Source organism: Nilaparvata lugens, chromosome 5, assembly GCF_014356525.2.
Source record: "Nilaparvata lugens isolate BPH chromosome 5, ASM1435652v1, whole genome shotgun sequence".
Classification (NCBI taxonomy): Eukaryota; Metazoa; Arthropoda; class Insecta; order Hemiptera; family Delphacidae; genus Nilaparvata; species Nilaparvata lugens.
In genome coordinates this window covers 44,305,786-44,319,577 of record NC_052508.1, presented here as the reverse complement: position 1 = coordinate 44,319,577, position 13,792 = coordinate 44,305,786, and the positions used below count along the sequence as shown (strand labels likewise).

Below are 13,792 nucleotides of genomic sequence, written 5' to 3'. Positions count from 1 at the left end.
TTAAAGTTTAAATGTTTAAATGTTTAAATGTTTAAATGTTTAAATGTTTAAATGTTAAATGTTTAATGTTTAAATGTGTTAAATGTTTAAATGTTAATGTTTAAATGTTTAAATGTTTAAATGTTAAATGTTTAAATTTTAAATGTTTAAATGTTTAAATGTTTAAAGGTTTAAATGTTTAAATGTTTAAATGTTTAAATGTTTAAATGTTTAAATGTTTAAATGTTTAAATGTTTAAATGTTAAATGTTTAAATGTTCAAATGTTTTAAATGTTAAATGTTTAAATGTTTAAATGGTTAAATGTTTAAATGTTTAAATGTTTAAATGTTTAAATGTTTAAATGTTTAAATGTTTAAATGTTTAATGTTTAAATGTTTAAATGTTTAAATGTTTAATGTTTAAATGTTAAATGTTAAATGTTTAAATGTTTAAATGTTTAAATGTTTAAATGTTTAAAGTTTAAATGTTAAATGTTTAAATGTTTAAATGTTTAAAGTTTAAATGTTTAAATGTTTAAATGTTTAAATGTTTAAATGTTTGATCAGGGTATTACATACTTCAGATGGAAATTACTAATATATGCAATTAGATTTACGGCATTTAATTTGGATTTTTGTTTAATAATAATTATCACATACTTACTTATCCTGGCGCTGCAGCTCGAAGTGGGCTTTGGCCTCCTCCACACTCATCCTTCAACTATCTCTGTCTGCCGCCTTTCACCTCCAGGCCCTGACTCCCATCGCTCTCAGGTCTTTCTCCACATCCTGCGTACATCGTACTCTTGGCATTCCTCTTCTTCAAGTTTTTGGCTGCATCAAGTTTTTCATAAGGCATGACTTTCTGCATCTTATTCTCAGTCATTCTCTCCACGTGTACCAGTCAGCTTATCCTTCTAGCCTTGATGAATCGAAGAATATTCTTGCCTTGCAGAATTGTTTGTATTTCCCGGCTTTTCTTTCCACGCACCATTCTCATAGACTGGATCCAATATCCTCCTCACTATCTTCCTTCCAAAGACAATCAGAGCTTTGCTGTCTTTTTGCAGAATTATCCATGTTTCGCAGTCATATGTAAGAACTGGTCTTATAAAAGTAATGTGCATTCTCATTTTTGTGTTACCGGTGATAAATTTTGATTTTAGCAGTCTACTATTTGCAAATTATGCACGATTTCTAAGCATATTATATCCTTCGTTTGATTTCTATTGATATACTATTACTGCTATCAATCTCAGTTGCCAGCTGGAATCGACGCCGTCTTGCGATTCGTGGGAATAGTCTAGGCTTAATATATTTTTCAAATCACATTTATTGCCAAATTCATATAAATAGAATAATCACAAATACATGAAAAACGAAATTCAGTTTCATACTTTGAGAATTTACTAACAAATTTACAGAGGCTTTCATCAAAACTAAATAATAATCTAATATATTATAATATTGGCGTCGCCAGCAAAACAAAGCTTGTCAAGCTTAATCAAGGCATTGAGCGTATGTGTGCGGTATATAAAGCACACTAATGAGAAACGTTACACAAATTTTGCATTTCGCAAAATGTTAATTCAGAAGATACATTTAAACATTTAAACATTTAAACATTTAAACATTTAAACATTTAAACATTTAAACATTTAAACATTTAAACATTTAAACATTTAAACATTTAAACATTTAAACATTTAAACATCTAACATTTAAACATTTAAACATTAAACATTTAAACATTTAACATTTAAACATTTAAACATTTAAACATTTAAACATTTAAACATCTAAACATTTAAACATTTAAACATTTAACATTTAAACATTTAAACATTTAAACATTTAACATTTAAACATTTAAACATCTAAACATTTAACATTAAACATTTAAAATTTAAACATTTAAACATTTAAACATTTAAACATTTAAACATTTAAACATTTAAACATTTAAACATTTAAACATTTAAACATTTAAACATTTAAACATTTAAACATTTAAACATTTAAACATTTAAACATTAAACATTAAACATTAAACATCTAAACATTTAAACATTTAAACATTTAAAATTTAAACATTTAACATTTAAACATTTAAACATTAAACATTTAAACATTTAAAATTTAAACATTTAAACATTAAACATTAAACATTTAAAATTTAAACATTTAAACATTTAAACATTTAAACATTAAACATTTAAACATTTAAACATTTAAACATTCAACATTTAAACATTTAAACATTTAACCATTTAAAACATTTAAACATTTAACCATTTAAAACATTTAAACATTTAAACATTTAAAATTAAACATTTAAACATTTAAACATTTAAACATTTAAACATCTAAACATTTAAACATTAAACATTTAAAATTTAAACATTAAACTTTAAACATTTAAACATTTAAACATTTAAACATTTAAACATTTAAAATTTAAACATTTAAACATTAAACATTTAAACATTTAAACATTAAACATTTAAACATTTAAACATTAAACATTTAAACATTTAAACATTAAACATTAAACATTTAAACATTTAAACATTTAAACATTTAAACATTTAAACTTTAAACATTTAAACATTTAAACATTTAAAATTTAAACATTTAAACATTTAAAATTTAAACATTTAAACATTTTAAACATTTAAACATTTAAACATTTAAACATTTAACATTTAAACATTTAAACATTTAACCATTTAAAACATTAAACATTTAAACATTTAAACATTTAAACATTTAAACTTAAACATTTAAACATTTAAACATTTAAAATTTAAACATTTAAACATTTAAACATTTAAACATTTAACATTTAAACATTTAAACATTTAACATTTAAACATTAAACATTTAAACATTTAAACATTTAAACATTTAAAATTTAAACATTTAAACATTTAAACATTTAAACATTTAAACATAAACATTTAAACATTTAAACATTTAAACATTTAAACATTTAAACATTTAAACATTTAAACATTAAAAATTTAAACATTTAAACATTAAACATTTAAACATTTAAACATTTAAACATTTAAACATTTAAACATTTAACATTTAAACATTAAACATTTAAAATTTAAACATTTAAAACATTTAAACATTTAAACATTTAAAATTTAAACATTTAAACATTTAAACATTTAAACATTTAACATTTAAACATTTAAACATTTAAACATTTAAAATTTAAACATTTAAACATTTAACATTTAACATTAAACATTAAACATTTAAACATTTAAACATTTAAACATTAAACATTTAACATTTAAACATTTAAACATTAAACATTTAAACATTTAAAATTTAAACATTTAAACATTTAAACATAAACATTTAAACATTTAAACATTTAAACATTTAAACATTTAAAACATTTAAACATTTAAAATTTAAACATTTAAACATTTAAACATTTAAACATTTAAACATTTAAACATTTAAACATTAAACATTTAAACATTTAAACATTTAAACATTTAAAATTTAAACATTAAACATTTAAACATTTAAACATTTAAACATTTAAACATTAAACATTTAAACATTTAAACATTTAAACATTTAAACATTTAAACATTTAAACATTTAACATTTAAACATTAAACATTTAAAATTTAAACATTAAACATTAAACATTTAACATTTAAACATTTAAACATTTAAACATTTAAACATTTAAACATTTAAACATTTAAACATTTAAACATTTAAACATTTAAACATTTAACATTTAAACATTTAAACATTTAACATTTAAACATTTAAACATTTAACATTAAACATTTAAACATTAAACATTTAAACATTTAACATTTAAACATTTAAACATTAAACATTTAAACATTTAAACATTTAAACATTAAACATTAAACATTTAAACATTTAACATTTAAACATTCAACATTTAAACATTTAAACATTTAAACATTTAAACATTTAACATTTAAACATTTAAACATTTAAACATTCAAACATTTTAAACATTTAAACATTTAAACATTTAACTTTAAACATTTAACATTTAACATTTAAACATTTAAACATTCAAACATTTTAAACATAAACATTTAAACATTTAAAACATTTAAACATTCAACATTTAAACATTTAAACATTAAACATTAAACATTTAAACATTCAAACATTCAAACATTCAAACATTTTAAACATTTAAACATTTGAACATTTAAACATAGGCTTAATATTTTTTTCAAATCACATTTATTGCCAAATTCATATAAATAAAATAATCACAAGTACATGAAAAACAAAATTCAGTTTCATACTTTGAGAATTTACTAACAAATTTACAGAGGCTTTCATCGAAACTAAATAATAATCTAATATATTATAATATTGGCGTTGCCAGCAAAACAAAGTTTGTCAAGCTTAATCAAGGCATTGAGCGTATGTGTGCGGTATATAAAGCACACTAATGAGAAACGTTACACAAATTTTGCATTTCGCAAAAATGTTAATTCAGAAGAAAAGCTTTGCACTGTATTAACAATAATGTATGAGAGACATTCAATCAATATCAGAATATTAAAATGATAAATTCATAATTATCAATATTAAAATATGGTACCACAAAGCCATATTCAACAAAAACGTCTGGAATTATGTGACTCTCAAGCACTGAATAATCCTTTTGAAAAATTATTCTGCGTAGAACTCGACAAAACAGAGATACACGAGGGAGCTTTCAACAAAAATGACAAAAGCTTCTGTCTCCTATTGTCCTCTTGCCTTCGAATAATTGTTCCCCAGCTTGAAAATTGATCCCGGTTTATTCATTGGAAAATACATTTTTCCAATCCAAGAAACAAGTGAGGAGTGTGAACTTCCTCATTTAAACGGAAAGGTCGCAATGTTATCCAACCAATATTGTAGACAAAGCAGAAACACGTGTAAGAGAACGGAACCCTGATAAACCCTTTGAGGGCTGATCAAACAATAATGTCTTAATGGAGAATACACAAGGTCGGATCAAGACGTAACTCGTGATAGATGGAATTTAATAAAGCGGTAACTAGTGACGCTGTGGGAAAGGGAAAAACGTTTTCCCTTTGCGAGAAAGGGCATCACTGCTAGAACAGCAGTCATACATATTATCGCTCCTTCCCTTCGAGAAGTCAGTTGAAGTTTGCCCTCAACAGGGCTACGACTGTACGCTGCATTCTCGTATCACTGGATCGTCCTGCCAACGACATGAAACCAACCAACCAAGAGATATAAGGTCAGTAACTATTGTCATTACTAATCACTTTCCCTACAAATCATTCAATACTCTCACGTACACTTGGAATCCATCCTAAAATGATTTCTTCATTTGTACTGTTGTCAAACACCCACTACTATTGAATCGTACACCCACTCAAAAGCTGCGTTGACATTTGTCCGAAGTGGAATGAAAAATCAAACGTTATTATTTATCATTGTGATTGCGAATCATATATCGAACAATTATAAGTACCAATAAGCTCATGTGCTTTGAAATATGATGGAGTGGTGTTATTAATTGGTATCCCAACTTAGTGAATACTCTATTTATGAAAGACAATAGTTTGTAGGATGAGTATTATAAAATAATTTTCTCGTTTCTAATCATACTATCAAATATGACGTATTATGTTTTAGAAGGTCATTGAAATCTCTCATCATAATTTAATTCCTGAGCAAATTGAAAAAATATAAATATTCAAAGCTCTCAAGTACGCTTGCAAGCTCTCAAGAAGAATAATTGAGTATTCACTGAAGTGGAATTCACGAACATTTGACAAAATTTATGTCAACTAGAGGTGTGTTTGACACTATTGAAATATTAACATAGCCTACTCCTCCAGTATCAAAATATAAATTAGTATTTTATTTTCAATAGATGTTTTCTAATCCAGTTTCGGAAAGTTTCTTCTGAAAATGATGCTTTCTGGTCGTTTAAATTGATTAATTTTCTTCGTGATGACTTGATGCTGTCAAGACACTTAATAATTCAACTGAAACTATGGTATTCGTGTTCATTTAGTTGTAATTATCTTTTATGGTAGTTCAATCTTGTGATAGAAATCGAACGTATTCAATATCACTTCGACTTGAATGCCTAACTATACAAATACTTCATTTATTATCTATGTGGAACAAAATAACATTGTTTGGAAATTCAAGGTATGATGACAATGAAAAATTATTAAAGACTTACTTCGCAATTTGAAAAATGGAACAAACAAACGCAATACAACAGTTACAATAAATTTAATAAAGTAGTATATTCTTAGATTATTCTGGAATCACTGGCTAGAAGTTATCCTATTACATCCTTACCTCATTCGATTTATTTATTCCTCGTCGTCAAAAAGATAGAGCCCCTGATATCTTTATCAGCTTATGCCTAAACTAAAAAAAATGCCTCCCATTGAAAATTTACCTATTCACATTATTTGAATGTATTAGAAGAATTTGAAAGCTATCGAAAAAACACAGTAACGCTTTCTAATTGGGAAAACGTTCTTGATTCATTTGATAATTATACATTGTACTAGCAGGGCACCCGTGCTTCGCTACGGGAATTAGAAGATGAAATTATTTTTATGAAACATTTATAATCTAAATCCTACCAAAGTTGTTATAATCGTTTTTGAGATTAGGCCACAACTTGGCATGATGATTATCAAGTCAAATCATTCAAATAATTAATTGATGTGTTGGAAGTGCTCTGTAGAAGAGTAGTCTAATTGCAGCGAATTTTGTAGGATATGGGGCGGAGCTTAAGAGTCGCCCTCAACTTTATTCATTGGCAATTAATATTTCCCGTTGACAGTTATCAAATTAGCAGTGATCATGCTTATTTTTGCTTTGGCAATTGAAGATTAAATTCCAAATTAGGTTGATTCGGAATTTGATAACTCTGGTATCCATGGATCTCTTGCTTATTCTGGAGTTTTTGGCATAGCCTGTCACTTACTTTTCGTTTCACTTATCCAAAAGTGTAAAAGCAGCCAATTCACTGATTCTTTCTTCCATGGAAGTCCATTCATACATAAGAGTCCATTCATAATAGTATAACATTTATTATATCTCAATTGACAACTTTAGAATTTACTTGTTATCTATCAATATCAATAGGTTTGTCTTGTGTCGTAATAACATCAAGAAAGGAAATAGGAGCAGCTGATGGAATATTATGTTTTTTTTTCGATTAAGTTTTTAGCTGATTTTGAAACATGAAAAAATCAGGCCCAGTAGCACAAAAGCATGTTCAATTTCAATCAGGATTAAATTCCATGAGAATTAATCAGAGCAGAGTTTTTTTTTTCAATAGAAGGCGTCTCTGATTGGTTCTCGTGGTATTGAGTCCGGATTATGAATTAAACAGACAGTGCAACTGTCTCTCTCAAGGCCATGGATGCGTCAAACATAAGCAACAGAGGAACCAATACAACAGAAGCTGAAGAAATTAGTCGCATTTCTATCACCTCACAATGAACATTACATTCAACTACCATATGTTTGTAGAGATCGATTCTAAATTTCTTTTGTTATCATCCGGTCACTTTCTGAACCTATTTTTCCAGATGTTCCATGAATACTGCATGAATACTCTGTTGCTCTATGTTTGTACGCATCCATGGCCTTGAGAGAGACAGTTGCACTGTCTGTTTAATTCATAATCCGGACTCAATACCACGAGAACCAATCAGAGACGCCTTCTATTGAAAAAAAAAACTCTGCTCTGATTAATTCTCATGGAATTTGATCCTGATTGAAATTGAACATGCTTTTGTGCTACTGGGCCTGATTTTTTCATGTTTTAAAATAAGGTCGCCAAATTTGGTAACTAAACTACAGCTATTGTGATGTTTTTTATTTGCTCACACTTTCTCACGTTTTCAACAGAATATGGAAAACTTTTTTCTGATCAGCTGCTACTTGAGGGACCAATAATTCTTTCTGTTGGTAGTTCAACGAATTTTCCCAGAGTTGAGACCTGTTCCAAAATAATGTTTTTTGTCACAAGCACATAATATAGGGAATATATTTCCTGATTTAATCAAAATCGTTAGAGCCGTTTTCGAGATCCTTCCGACATGGATACATAAATCCACAAACACACATATTTAAACAAATTGCTTTCTTAGTATAATTATTGACTTCAATGATTATAATTTCATTCAATGAGAGCTCCTTTCACAGCTGGGATCAAAAGCAGAAAGCAGAATTTCAAACATGATTGAAATTGAAACAGTAGCAATCATCAACATCATTTTCTTCATCTGATCTAAAGTAACCAGATTATAGTAAGATTCACATCAATGTGTCAGCATTGTTTAAAAGGAGAGCATTGATGCTATTAATAAGGAATACAGACAGTCAACGAACTGTTATACATATTTTCCAATATTTGCATCGAAAGCTACCTTATATTTTTTTGGTAAAACAATCAATGTTTGGGAATAATTGATTCATGGGAAAAGCGTCTTACTTCTAACAACATCTATTTGGCCCGTTTTAATAAATACCCCTTTCTTTCGCCCAAGTTAAATTTTGGCCGAATTTCCTCATTCTTTACAAACATATTCCACAACCACAACGGACACTTCTGAAGTTTTTAAAATACCCCTTCAAGCAGTTTCGCAATCTGTCGGATATACAAACAAAATTAGTCTTGATAGAATAGGATCAATTGATAGAAGCAACTTCCGTCATAAAAGTTTGTTATATGAAAAATAAAAATTATCTATACTCCCAGGAATAGCTCTGATCGAAGCAGCAGTGCCCAATCAATTTGTTCTCGATGAATGCATTTTAATTGATTCTTCAACTTGGTGCCAACCCAATGAAATAATCTCAATTCAATGCCAACCTGACAAAATTATTAATTGGTCGCCAGTTAACAACTGTATATTCAATCATATTGGTCACCAGTTATTCAATTATAATTAAGAGATTGGGAGAAGAAGAATATACATGCAAAAAGACGAACTAAAACTATACATGCTAAAACCACCCTTAGAGTTAGAATATCGCCAAAAGATTTCTTAGTGAGCACCTAGGACGTATAAGGAAGCTATATTCTAAGTTTTGTTTCAATCCATCCAGTAGTTTTCCAGAAATCGTGATCAGTGAGTGAGTGAGTCAGTGAGATAAGAATTTTATAATAATTATAGATTGCAGCTCATCTAATGCTGAGTTTCGTAAAATATCGATGCATCACCGTATAAATCAGATCAGAGTGTGTCTCAAAAAATATCTAAAAGAGAGTATATTCATAGTATTATAACGGAGTGATACAATAACACTTCTTAAACTCTTAATTCGCTATTCTAGGGACCCAAGCTTTGGATAATCGCTGTGTCAGTTACCTGAGCTTTTTAAATCGATTGACTCTCCATTTCCACCCCAACCGTCTATAAATTGGTTTCAGCGCCATTATAATGCGTGAATGTTGGTGATAACCGTATAACTGGACATGGAGGTGTATGATCAATTCCGCTATCAAAAGGTCACCTCTCCACATTGCTTGAACAAGCATGGAGGACCTGAGCTCAGCTTGCAATTAATTACCTGTTGATGAATACGCTACTCAATATGCATATTCATGTGAGTAAATACATATAGGCTCTTATGACTCTCTGAAACATGATATGGAGAATGTAGGCAAACTGGGCAGTAATGTACTCTACTCATTCGTCGAGAGATTATGGTTTCAGGCTATTGGGATGAGTTCCTAACAAGTTCAATAGTGCGATGAAAAATGTTGAAAATAGAGTGAGCAGTAAAATGAGGGATAATTTGCAATAAGTATTGTGAAGCAATAGCCAAATAAGCTAAGGTAAGCAATAAGCTCGATTACTATGAACTCCATTACGTAATATAATCCATTAATTGATGGGCCTTGAGTAGTGAAGTATGCTTTTTTCCATGAGAAAACTTAATATTTCACTATAATTCATCTATTTGAAAAACAAGACACTAGTTTCGGATGTTGCATCATTGTCAAACGCACTGAAGATGATGGTTGTAATAATACGATTATTTTCACCCAATTATTCGGTTTTAGTGTATTCTCCAAATTAATTAAAAAAAGTGAGTGTAAGCAAGTAAACAGAATTTCAACGATGAGATCATGAACTGGGCTAACAACCGAAATTAGTTTCTCGTTTATTCAATAAATAAGTGATTGTGAGAACATCAAATCTTCTTCAAAAGTTTGGATTCGTCTCTTTTTACTTTCCTTGCCCTACTACCATAGATAAGGAAAGTATTGCTTTCCAAAAAAAATTAAGGTACCCCAATTTCAAGTTTTCTATACGTTTCAAGGTCCCCTGAGTCCAAAAACATGATTTTTGGGTGTTGGTGTGTGTGTGTGTGTGTGTGGTGTGTGTGTGTGTGTGTGTGTGTGTGTGTGTGTGTGTGTGTGTGTGTGTGTGTGTGTGTGTGTGGTGTGTGTGTGTGTGTGTGTGTGTGTGTGTGTTGTGTGTGTGTGGTGTGTGTGTGTGTGTGTGTGTGTGTGTGGTGTGTGTGTGTGTGTGGTGTGTGTGTGTGTGGTGTGTGTGTGTGTGTGTGTGTGTGGTGTGTGTGTGTGTGTGTGTGTGTGTGTGTGTGGTGTGTGTGTGTGTGTGTGTGTGTGTGTTGTGTGTGTGTGTGTGTGTGTGTTGTGTGTGTGTGTGTGTGTGTGGTGTGTGTGTGTGTGTGTGTGTGTGTGTGTGTGTGTGTGTGTGTGTGTGTGTGTGTGTGTGTGTGTGTGTGTGTGTGTGTGTGTGTGTGTGTGTGTGTGTGTGGTGTGTGTGTGGTGTGTGTGTGTGTGTGTGTGTGTGTGTGTGTGTTGTGTGTGTGTGTGTGTGTGTGTGTGTGTGTGTGTGTGTGTGTGTGTGTGTGTGTGTGTGTGTGTGTGTGTGTGTGTGTGTATGTGTGTATGTCTGTGAACACGATAACTCCATTCCTGATTAACCGATTGACTTGAAATTTTAAACTTAAGGTCCTTATACCATCAGGACCCGACAGTAAGAAATTCAATTAAATTCAATTCAAGATGGCGGAAAAAATGGCGGATAATTACTAAAAAACCATGTTTATCAGGATTTTATCAAAAACTGCTCTAACGATTTTCTTCAAATTTATACCATGGATAAATTCATGACCCTATCAACTGACATGAGTCTCATTTCTGGGAAAATTGCAGGAGTTCTGTAATATTCTTGAGATAAACGGCGGATAATTACTAAAAAAAAACATGATTTTCACGGTTTTCTCGAAAACGGCTCTAACGATTTTCTTCAAATTAATACCGTGGATAGCTATTATAAGCCCTATCAACTGACATGAATCTCATTTCTGGAAAAATTGCAGGAGTTCTGTAATATTCTCGAGAAAAATGGCGGATAATTACTAAAAAACCATGTTTTTCACGGTTTTCTCAAAAACGGCTCTAACGATTTTCTTCAAATTTATACCATGGATAGCTATTTATAAGCCATATCAACTGACATGAGTCTCATTTCTGAGAAAAATCCAGGAGCTGCGTAATATTCTCGAGAAAAATGGCGGATAATTACTGAAAACCATGTTTTTCACGATTTCTCAAAAATTACTCAACTGATTTATTTCAAATTCATACTCTGTATAGTTATTTATCAGCTCCATCAACTGGCATGAGTCTCCTTTCTGGGAAACTAATGGGGGGTTCACCCCATCCTTGAGAAATGGACTTTGTAACCTCCTTCTCGTGCATGAGGTAGGTAGGTAGGTAGAGCAGTCTTTAAAAATAACACATAGTCCAGATATTTCATCTGTAGAACAGCTGTTTTGAAGACTTTTAAAAAATCATCGGATTTCACAATTTACACAAAGGAAAAAGTACTCTGAAAACAATATTATATACACACATATACAGTAGTCTGATCGTAGTTTCAAGTAATTATGTTGCCGCCAATCGTCATTATGTTATTCCTCTAAATTATTCTCGTTTGAGAATGAGGCTCACAGCTCAATGAGCAAGGAAAGTTGTGTGAGTGTACCACACCAGATTATTCCATTAGTCATTTTTGGTGTAGTAGTCCGGGCGAAAATGCCATGAAAAAGGTACTCAGTGGTTATTTTTGGGTAACAGCCGTGGAAGATGTCTCGATTTCTTCGTTAGGTCTAGCACAATAAAGATCGTGATTATATTAAGTCGAAATCACAGGCAAACACCTCGAAAACAAGATGGCCGCCATAATTTTTAGGCTTTTGCTATATCGCTTGTATTTCAATAACCGTTCAAGATATTCAACCGTTTTTTGAACGAAATATTTCACCCGCCGAAAAACCATCGTGTTTGGCAGGACCCTCAATTATTTTTTGAATTGTAAATAAAAATGTTGCTTTCAATTGATGATTTGATAGCCTTTCTCTAAATATTTTGTACTATAAAGTTTCCCACTAAAACACATATTTCATTATTTTATAACCTCCAAAAGCACAAAAACCCGGATTTTCATACTTCTTTCAAATTTCTTCTCATTATAACTTTTTTGTGCAAGTAATACAGAGAAATTTCAAATCTATCGAATTCAGATCGTTTTTTCAGCTTTAAAGCTATCTTCATGCGCTGTACGTCAACAAAAATAATGTGTTCTCCAGCGCCCTCCAAATGGAAAATAAAAGAAAACCCTGCATTATTTCTGGTGCGTTTTTCTAAACGCATGAAGTAGAACACTATAAAATCGATTCTCCATGACTACTTCAAGATAGAGACCTGCAAATGGCCTCAATCCCTACGTTACAACAAGCCGAATAAGAATATTGATGATGGAAACAACAAAAATACTCGACATCATTAAGTCATAATTCAAGATGGTGGTCATTATTGACAGAAATTTTCATACCGCTTGCTATTCAGTTATTCTGAAAGATTTCGGATTGATTTTACCACAAAAGTGTTTATAATCAACCAATCTATAGAATCGTCTCATTTGGACCACTTTTTTCATGATTTGATTCAACTTCAAAAACTTGAAACATTATTATTGGCACAGTGTTGTAGAATATTTCCAAAGTTTAAAAATGACATTTGATTAAAGGCTGTAAGTCCATATTTTATGGCATACTTTATAGACATGAACGTACAGCCTTCAACTAGATGCCATTTTAAAGCTTTAGAAATATTCTACAACACTGTGTCAAATAATATCATTGTTTATTCACTGTAAAGATATTCACAGGGTGGAAAAGTAAAATTTTGTCCCCTAAAATCAGATTTCAAGAGTTTGAAGTTATATTTACCATAGTATAGGTTGTTGGAATGGGATGAATCTTATGATTATTTTGGAGCCATCAGATGGCTGAATTGATCCGATATCCTCAACATTCATAGAACTACAGACGATTTCATGAAAATCGACATATTATTGCCGCCACCTTGTTTTTTCATGATGACAAACATTTCTGAGATTGCCATCATGGATATTCTCTTTTTACACATCATTACGAAGAGAATGATACCATTTCCAAGTCTGTACCTTCATGAGTTACACGGTTTTCTAGTTATGTTTGGCATAATGGTGGAAAAAGCTTCTTTTCCACCGCAGAAAGTACTTTTCACTTATCAGAAGACGCTCCAGCCATAAAATATGGACTTACAGACTTCAATGTCGTGCTGCTGCAAACGTGACGTCACAGAAGTAGGCCGACTGGCAGCCACATCTCGTATTCTATAGCCCATTCTCCATCCATATCTTCACAATAATCCGCTATTCGGGTGCTCATATTTCAAAAAGAAAGTATTGTAATTCAA

General features: G+C 30.1%; 1 protein-coding gene across 1 annotated transcript in view; it reads left to right on the top strand.

The window, feature by feature from the left end:
- The first annotated feature begins 5,149 nt into the window (after positions 1 to 5,149).
- The window catches only part of LOC111052325, a 130,943-nt gene continuing 122,300 nt past the window's right edge, over positions 5,150 to 13,792 (top strand). Inside the window, exon 1 of the mRNA XM_022338968.2 lies at positions 5,150 to 5,260. The gene's annotated coding sequence lies outside the window, so the exon portion shown is untranslated. The remainder of the gene's footprint in view (positions 5,261 to 13,792) is intronic.